Below are 9,304 nucleotides of genomic sequence, written 5' to 3'. Positions count from 1 at the left end.
TGTCTAAGTGTGTGTGTGTGTGTGTGTGTGTGTTTCTCACATCTCAAACACAGCCTCTCCTCCCCGAGCCCACGGTCCTAGATGAACCACTTCTGTGAGCTCCACTGTAATTACCACAGGGTTGAAATTACCCAATAAATAAATCAATCTGCTCTACAGCAAATCAACCACCCCCCCCCCCCCCACACACACACACACACACACACACACACACATCCCCTCTGCTTCACAGGGCTGTAGCCATGACCTCTGCATTGTGATGTGTGAAAGAATGAAAGCTTATACTGGAATGGTGTGGATGGTGGTGTTAGAACAGGGGAACAGCGGCACAATGAGGTATCTGTAGATGAACGCTCTGTCCTAACCTTCTGCTCTACAGAACTCACTCACATACAGTAGGGGACTGAAATACGTGCTCCCTGATATTGAGCAGTCAATTTATTTGTATAGTGCTTTTCACAACAGCCGTTTTCACAACGCAACTTCACACGTGTGTGAGCCAAAGCCCAGTGAACAAGACAAAGGCGACAGTGTTAATCTAACAGGAACTAAGACTCAAAGAGGACTCTGCTCTACAATGGGCACAAATGTGTAAATGTTATTATGCAGTGACAGCTGAGTCAGGATGAAGCTGAGTAGCAGCCTGACATCAGGAGGAGGGTTAGGGGTTAGGGCTTAGGGGTTAGAGGTTACTAACCCTCCGCACAGTGTACAGAGGAGTGTACAAGACTGGACTACAGTGTCCAAGGATGGAGCAGATCTAGCTGTGAGGGCGGAGTCAGAAGGTACACAGCTATAAGGGTGGAGTCAGAAGGTACACAAAAATTAATTAAAACCAAAAACATTCTAAATTGTCCATAATACTGAACTCTCTGACAAGTAAAGACAGACAGCTGTGTGCAGGGCCCCCCTCCCCCCCGTAGTAATATTGCTGTGCTTAGGCAGAGCTGCTCTCATTAGAAAGATGAAGACTGCAGAACTGAGTGAGGAGTAGAAGACTCATGTAACCACCTCAGGACAAAGACTGAGAAAACAGACAGACAGACAGACAGGCAGACAGGCATGCAGACAGCTTGTTAGACTATCAGCACAACTGTCACTCCTCTCCTCACAGTGATGGTGTCATGGTGCCATATTGCTCTGCACCATCAGACAGACTGCATGAGATTTTAAAAATAAGATTTTAAAAGTCAACTGTTCTAATTTATATATCTATTTTAAAATTTCATCTATACATTATTTCAAAATCAACATCTAAACAAATACAAATCTAAGCAAAATACATCTTTCTAACCTGCATATTCAATTTGTGTTGGAATGTGAAAAGTTAAATGAAAGAAGCCGCTGTCAGAATTTTTCTGCCTCTGCAGTTCTGGACAGAATCTGGTAATCAACTATAGACGTACACAGGGCTGAGCAAGAGGAATTCAATGACAGACTAGTTTCAAATTACAATAAAATTGAGCAGTCATACCTTCCCTCTAAACTTTGTTATCTAAATGTATAAATCTGCTCATATTCTGCCCACTATGGGGGACACTAATCAAAAGCTACATGGAGAAAACTAAAGAGGACATCAGTGTGGATTTATGCATTTCTAGATGAACTCAATGAAAAACTGCATTTATTTACGCGTTAGGTAATGGCGTCATTTTGTGAGTAACGGGATAATATAATTAATTACTTTTCCTGTCGTTACAACGACGTTGACATTACTGGTCATTAAAAGCGGTGCGTTACTATATATTGATATACTAACAGTAACCAACAGTATCGAGATCTGTTACTCCTCACTAGCTTGGGCAGCGGTCCGCTTGGATTACAGTTCTCGGTGTAACACCTGTTTAACTTAACAAGTCAGTAAGCGATTGGCTAAGGCAGCGTTATGGTAGCCAATCAGAGCCAGTGTTTTTACACCCGTGCACACACGACACAAACAGAGAAGAGACAGAAATGGCAAGTCAGGAGCAAGCCGAAGAAAAATGTGCATTTATAAACATTATTTATGAAATAAACATTATTTATGAAAATACTTGATGTTCCTGAATGTCTACCAGACTGGGTATTTGATTTATTTATTTAAGAATAGAGGTTTTATTGTTAAGTTTACTTCTGTTGTGAACAAACCAGTTGTCTCAGGTTGAGATTATTTAATTTAATTTGATAGATTTAAATGCACTTTATATAGTGTAACTGTTTACTTTTGCTTTTATTTTTTACAGAGATTTGGGATATTAAAGGATTTTATCCTGCACTGGTCTGTGGATGTGCAATAAATATCAAACGTTAAAAACACCTCTGATCTACACATTTCAACTTACTGTAAAAACTGCTTTTTCAAAAAAATCCTTATTCATTGGCATATAACTTTTTTTTTTTTACTGTAACGCAAATAGTTACTTTCCCTGGTAACGAGTTACTTTTATTATAGAGTAATTCAGTTACTAACACAGTTACATTTTTGAACAAGTAGTGAGTAACTATAACTAATTACTTTTGTTAAAGTAACGTTCCCAACACTGTTAATTGCACATTGCACCAGTAAGAGTAGAGTGTGAAGGTTCAATTAGCAGGATCAATCAATCAATCAAAGTTTATTTGTATAGCGCTTTTCACAACACATGTTGTCACAAAGCGCCTTACAGGATTTAAAAGGTTAACAATACTATGGGTCCAGAACCCTAATGAGCAAGCCAAAGGCGACAGTGGCGAGGAAAAACTCCCTATGATGGTGGGGAATAGGAAGAAACCTCGGGAGAACCAAGACTCAAAAGGGAACCCATCCTCCATTGGGCGGCCCGTTAACACACAGATTACACAAAATACAGACAAATACACAAGTCACACACAAATCACACAATCAGACTAAGTAAAGGTAAAAATGAAAGTTCTGGGTTATGATATTGTCACTGTAAATGTCTGTTGATGAACGCCAGGCTTTCATTCCGTGTCGGAGCAGCGATGCTGGTATTGTAGGCTCCGACTGCAATGTTACTCTCCAGGTGAACCTCGGAGAAAAGATACGAGATGTAGTAAATATGTAACAGATTAATCAAAGGCCAAACTAAACAGATGAGTCTTTAATCGAGTTTTAAACATTGAGACTGTGTCTGAGTCCCGAATAGAGGCAGGAAGATTATTCCACAATTGTGGAGCTTTAAAAGAAAAGGCTCTTCCACCTGCTGTGATCTTTTTGATCCTAGGAACAGTTAATAACCCTGCGTCCTGCGAGCGAAGTGAACGCGCTGGGTTATATTGTTCAATAAGTTCACTAAGATAGTCTGGAGCTAAGCCATGCAGCGTTTTATATGTTAATAAAAGTATTTTATAGTCAATGCGGAATCTAATTGGCAGCCAGTGTAATGATGATAGTACGGGACTAATGTGATCAAACTTTTTAGTTTTTGTTAAAACTCGTGCTGCTGCGTTCTGAACCAGCTGGAGTTTGTTTATCGATTTACCAGAACATCCAGCTAGGAGACTGTTGCAATAATCTAAACGAGAGGATATGAATGCATGGATTAGTTTTTCTGCATCACTAATATTTAATATGTTTCTAATTTTGGCAATGTTGCGCAAGTGAAAGAACGCTACCCTGGTTATATTATTAATATGTGTATCGAACGAGAGATCTGGGTCTATTGTGACGCCTAAGTTCTTTACCTCTGCGCTGGGGGTTATAGTAAAAGAATGTAGATTCAATGCTGCATTATGTATCTGATAAGATCACATTTCTGCTCAAAATATTGCAATGCACACAACATTATGGGTAACATACCAGAGTGTCAGTATAACACCAAGAAGGACAAACCACATCCAACAGGATTAACTGTCTGACAGGGATGTTCGGGTGCTAACCCGGATTGTATCCAAAAAACATAAAATCACAGGTGCCCAAATCACGGCAGAATTAAATGTGCACCTCAACTCTCCTGTTTCACCAAAACTGCCCATCAGGAGCTAGGGGTAGTTGCTGTGTGTGGTAGGAGGAGGTGGTTGTCATGTTGTGACCTGCCTCTCTCACCATGTGGCCCTATAGAGGTTCTTGCAGTGTTCAGACACATCCAGATGGTGGCATGATCTCTCGCACCTCTTCCAGAAGCACTTATATGATCTGGAGCACCTTCAAGGCCCTGAATCACTAATCCAGCACTTTACAAGTTTTGTATCTGTTTAAGCTTCCTTGTAAGACATTGGCATCACCCAATCTCACCATTCACCACCACAACAGAAGAGCAGACCCTGTTCCACACACTGTATTTACTGTTGTTGGGGACTTCAACAGGGAAACTTGAACCCCCTCCTACACCCTGTTACAGTTACACTGTTACACCATCAAAATCTGCCTCAACTCAGAAGCCCTGTGATGTTGGGGCCAAACTGAGGGACCGAACTGCAGCCGACAATTCTATGTTAGGGTTTAGGGTGAGATTAGAGTAAGATTAGAGTAAGATTAGGGTTAGGTTTAGGAGAAACCATGAGACATTCAGAGGGCCATCAAAATGGCAAACAGAGATGACAGGAACAAGATTTAATTATATACCAAGAGTCTGACTCCATCACAGCCTACAAAGGTGAGAAAATGTGTGATGCAGGACCATCTGTCCAACGACCGGATGAGCTGAAGCCGTTCTGTGCTTCATTTGAAGCAAACTCCTTCCTTGCAGTGAAGTGACCAGTACACAAGGATGGCTGTACACTCAACATCTGTGTCATTCTGAAGATCCTTCAACACGGTCACCATACACAAGGCATCTGCTCCCGATGGCATTGATGGTTGTGTCCTCAAAGCAGTGACGGTCAGCTAGTGTTGGTGTTCAGACATATTTACCCCCCCCCCCCCCCCCCCCAAGACATTCTTACATGAACACCATCATTGTCCTTGTTCCAAAACCTACACCTGTTCCTCCCTATCAACCATCATAGACCCTCTCGGATGTGCATACTGCGTTAAAAGATTCATGGATGATGGCTCAGTTCCAGACACACACACACACACACACACACACACACACACACACCTTATCTCGTCTCTGCATACACACATGCACCTTACTTTGTCTCCTCACACACACACACACATACCTTCCTTCATCTCCTCACACACACACACACACACACACACACACACACACACACACACACACACACACACACACACACACACACACACACACACACCTTCCTTTATCTCCTCAAACAACCACACCTTACCTCGTCAGTTCATACAGTTTCTTCACACACACACGCTGTTTCACACATCAGTGTCTCCTTTCCCTGCTGAGAACATTTGGTGTTCCTCAGCATCCTGACCTGGTGCATCTCAGTCTGGTTGGGCAGCTGATCTCAGAGACCATAAAGCCTTCCAGATCACTGGCCTCAGTCTCCCAGTCTTCCAGGACGTCTTCCACACACACTGTTGAAGTCACACACTTACAACCACCCCCACGGGGGTTTAGGGTAGGACCCAAATGCTGAGTATAACTACAACTGGGAGAGAGAACAGGAATGGGGCAAAAGAAACAGCCAGGAGGGAGTAGAGGAGAAAAACTAAAGAAGGTTACAGTCCAAACAGTTTGAGCGGAAAACAGAGAATAAAGGACGCCAGGGAAGAACGCTCATTCAGAGAGGCAAAAAACAGAAATAAACTCCCCAACAAAAAGAAGCCAAAAGGGAACCAGGAGATGAGAGAACTTGTGTTATTGTTTTCCTCAAATAAAAGAGTAACAGTTTAACTGTTTAGGAACGCTAACCTGAATCCAGAGAGAGAGAGAGAGAGAGAGAGAGAGAGAGAGAGAGAGAGAGAGAGAGAGAGAGAGAGAGAGAGAGAGAGAGAGAAGGGGGGATAAAAGGCTGGAGAGCATGTCCAGAAACTTCTACCCAAAGATACCGGCTGTCTTGTACACCAGACTGTCGGGCAGGTGTAGCTCATAGCTCTTGTGGCCGGTGGAGGTTTGGCTCTACGACCAACTATTACACCCTCACACCCATTACACCCTCACACTCATTACACCCTCACACCCATTACACCCTCACACCCATTACCCCCTCACACTCATTACACCCTCACACCCATTACACCCTCACACATTACACCCTTTCACCCTCACACCCTCACCCATTACACCCTCACACCCTTTCACCCTCACACCCTCACCCATTACACCCTTACACCCTCACACCCATTACCCCCTCACACTCATTACACCCTCACACCCATTACACCCTTTCACCCTCACACCCTCACCCATTACACTCTTACACCCTCACACCCTTTCACCTTCACACCCTCACCCATTACACCCTTTCACCCTCACACCCTCACACCCTACAACATGAAAGCATGGATCCATCCTGCCTTGTATCAATGGTTCAGGCTGGTGGTGGTACAATGGTGTGGGAGATATTTTCCTGACACACTTTGGGCCCTTTAGTTCCACTTGAGCATCGTGTCAACTCCACAGCCTACCTGAGTATTGTTGCTGACCATGTCCATCCCTTTATGACCACAGTGTACCCATCTTCTGATGGCTACTTCCAGCAGGATAACGTGCCATGCCGTAAAGTACAAATCATCTCAGACTGGTTTCTTGAACACAACAATGAGTTCACTGTACTCCAATGGTCTCCACAGTCACCAGATCTCAGTCCAATAGAGGACCTTTGGGATGTGGTGGAACGGGAGATTCACATCATGGATGTGCAGCTGATAAATCTGCAGTAACTGTGTGATGTTATCATGTCAATATGGACCAGACTCTCTGAGGAATGTTTCCAGTACCTTGTTGAATCTGCCACGAAGGATTAAGGCAGTTCTGAAGGTAAAAGGGGGTCCAACCCGGTACCCAGACTACAGTAACTTCTCTAAAGATTGTGTGTGTGTGTGTGTGTGTGTGTGTGTGTGTGTGTGTGTGTGTGTGTGTGTGTGTGTGTGTCTGTGTGTGTGACTGAGGGTCTATGCATAAAAAAGTACAATTCCTGGAAGTCATACTGGAGTGTAAGAGTTTTTTTTATTAAACTCTGTTTCATGAAACACCTCAAGAAATAGCACTGCATTTCCATGCTTACAGTAAAGGTTTGTTACTGTGTGTGACTCTGTGTGTATGTGAGTGTGTGTATGTGTGTGTATGCGTATCTGTGTGTGTATGCGTATCTGTGTGTGTGTGTGTGTGTGTGTGTGTGTGTGTGTGTGTGTGTGAGTGTGTGTGTGTATCTGTGTGTGTATGTGTGTGTGTGTTTGGCTCAGACATGTTTCAGCTCTATCTCTGGAGTGCTCGCAATGGTTTTTGCACTATAGTGGTCAATCTCTGTCACAATCTGTCACACACTATCACACTTATACCCTCTGCTATGGCCACACTCTGTTCCTGCATGCCACTGTGTGTGTGTGTGTGTGTGTGTGTGTGTGTGTGTGTGTGTGTGTGTGTGTAGTGTGATTATAGAAAGTGAAGAACAAAATAAGGAAGAGAAGGAGAGAGATGTGACAGAAAAAGAGATCAAAGAGAGAGAGATACAGAATGAAAAAAGAATGGGAGAGAGAGAGAGAGAGAGAGAGAGAGAGAGTTGTAGAGTCAGAAATCTTCAAGGGAAATATAATTCAGTGTGTTTTGCAACTAATATTTACTAATATATACTAATATAGCGTGTTTCACTTCTAATGCGTTGCACTACTAATATTTCATGAAAGACTGAGAAAAAAACATTAATATTTAACAGCACAAATATTTAACAAACAACATTTTACATGTATTTGGGCATTAAGAAATGTTCCACTGAAGGTTTTGTTTTGAGAGGACGGACTAACTGAGATGTGTCTCTCTCAATCTGGACGGGCTTATCCTCCAGGTACCCATGGAAACACCAGATGATCTGTACTAATAATGACGTCAGAGCTGAACTGGAACACACTGCTATTAAACATTTTAAAAAGCACAAATATGGAAACATGTACAGGTTAGAGGACTCACTCCAGCCTAGAACTGTAGAGACAGCACTGTAGACCACCTCTGTGGGTGTGTCCCACCTCCGTGGGTGTGTCTTACCTCTGTGGGCATGTCCCCTGCCTCTGAGGGCGTGTCCCACCTCTGAGGGCGTGTCTCCTGCCTATGTGGGTGTGTCCCACCTCTGTGGGTGTGTCTTCTGCGAGTATCCTGTCTCTATACTTCAGTCTCTTGACCACAGGGTTAGTGCTGGGCCCTCTACCCTGTCCCATAGCTGCACTTTATGTAAAACCTGGTCAGATTTAACCAGGATTAGAAGCATCTCTGGAGAAAATAGGATCAGGACTTGAATTATACATGAGGAATAAACATGTCCTATAATGCTATGATTACAGCACACAGCTAAGAAGGGCCAGCTACAGACGAACTGACTTATTTTAGAACAAATACAATTATAGAGGGAAGGACCTACAGTGAACAGCAGGCAAGGAGTCTCTGCTCCTCCCTCTGCTCCTCCCCCTCTGCTCCTCCCTCTCCCTCTGCTCCTCCCTCTCTCTCTGCTCTCTCTCTGGGAGTGTGGGGTAAAGGGGGAGTGTGGGGTAAAGGGGGGAGTGTGGGGTAAAGGGGGAGTGTGGGGTAAAGGGGGAGTGTGGGGTAGAGGGGGAGTGTGGGGTGGAGGGGGGAGTGTTGGGTAGAGGAGTGAGTGTTGGGTAGAGGAGTGAGTGTTGGGTAGAGGAGTGAGTGTTGGGTGGAGGGGAGTGTTGGGTAGAGGAGTGAGTGTTGGGTAGAGGAGTGAGTGTTGGGTAGAGGAGTGAGTGTTGGGTGGAGGGGAGTGTTGGGTAGAGGAGTGAGTGTTGGGTAGAGGAGTGAGTGTTGGGTAGAGGAGTGAGTGTTGGGTAGAGGAGTGAGTGTTGGGTAGAGGAGTGAGTGTTGGGTAGAGGAGTGAGTGTTGGGTAGAGGAGTGAGTGTTGGGTGGAGGGGAGTGTTGGGTAGAGGAGCTGGTACACACATTAGAAAGCACTGCACATGAATCAGGTTTCAGGGCTCTTCCTTATACACAGTGCAGTTTAAACTCCAACCAGGCCCCCGTTTCCCTGCAGGACTCTGAGTGCTGCACCTCACTCCCCAACAGAGGGGAACGCCTGTTAGTTACGCATAGAGGTATTGATCTCTTCACTGATCTAATATAGTGGCACTTCAAGGTTCTCTGGGCTTTAAAGGATGAATCAAGACTGTGATAGCAGCACTCATGTCATTTTATAAGGCTGAAAAACTCAAACATATATTAAAAATCATTACCTGTGTTTATGTCCACAGGTATATATGGGGTTGTCTTGTCGTGAGGGCGTGTAAGGTGTTTACTC

This window comes from Brachyhypopomus gauderio, chromosome 11 (genome assembly GCF_052324685.1).
Source record: "Brachyhypopomus gauderio isolate BG-103 chromosome 11, BGAUD_0.2, whole genome shotgun sequence".
Lineage (NCBI taxonomy): Eukaryota > Metazoa > Chordata > Actinopteri > Gymnotiformes > Hypopomidae > Brachyhypopomus > Brachyhypopomus gauderio.
This window is presented reverse-complemented; position numbering follows the sequence as displayed.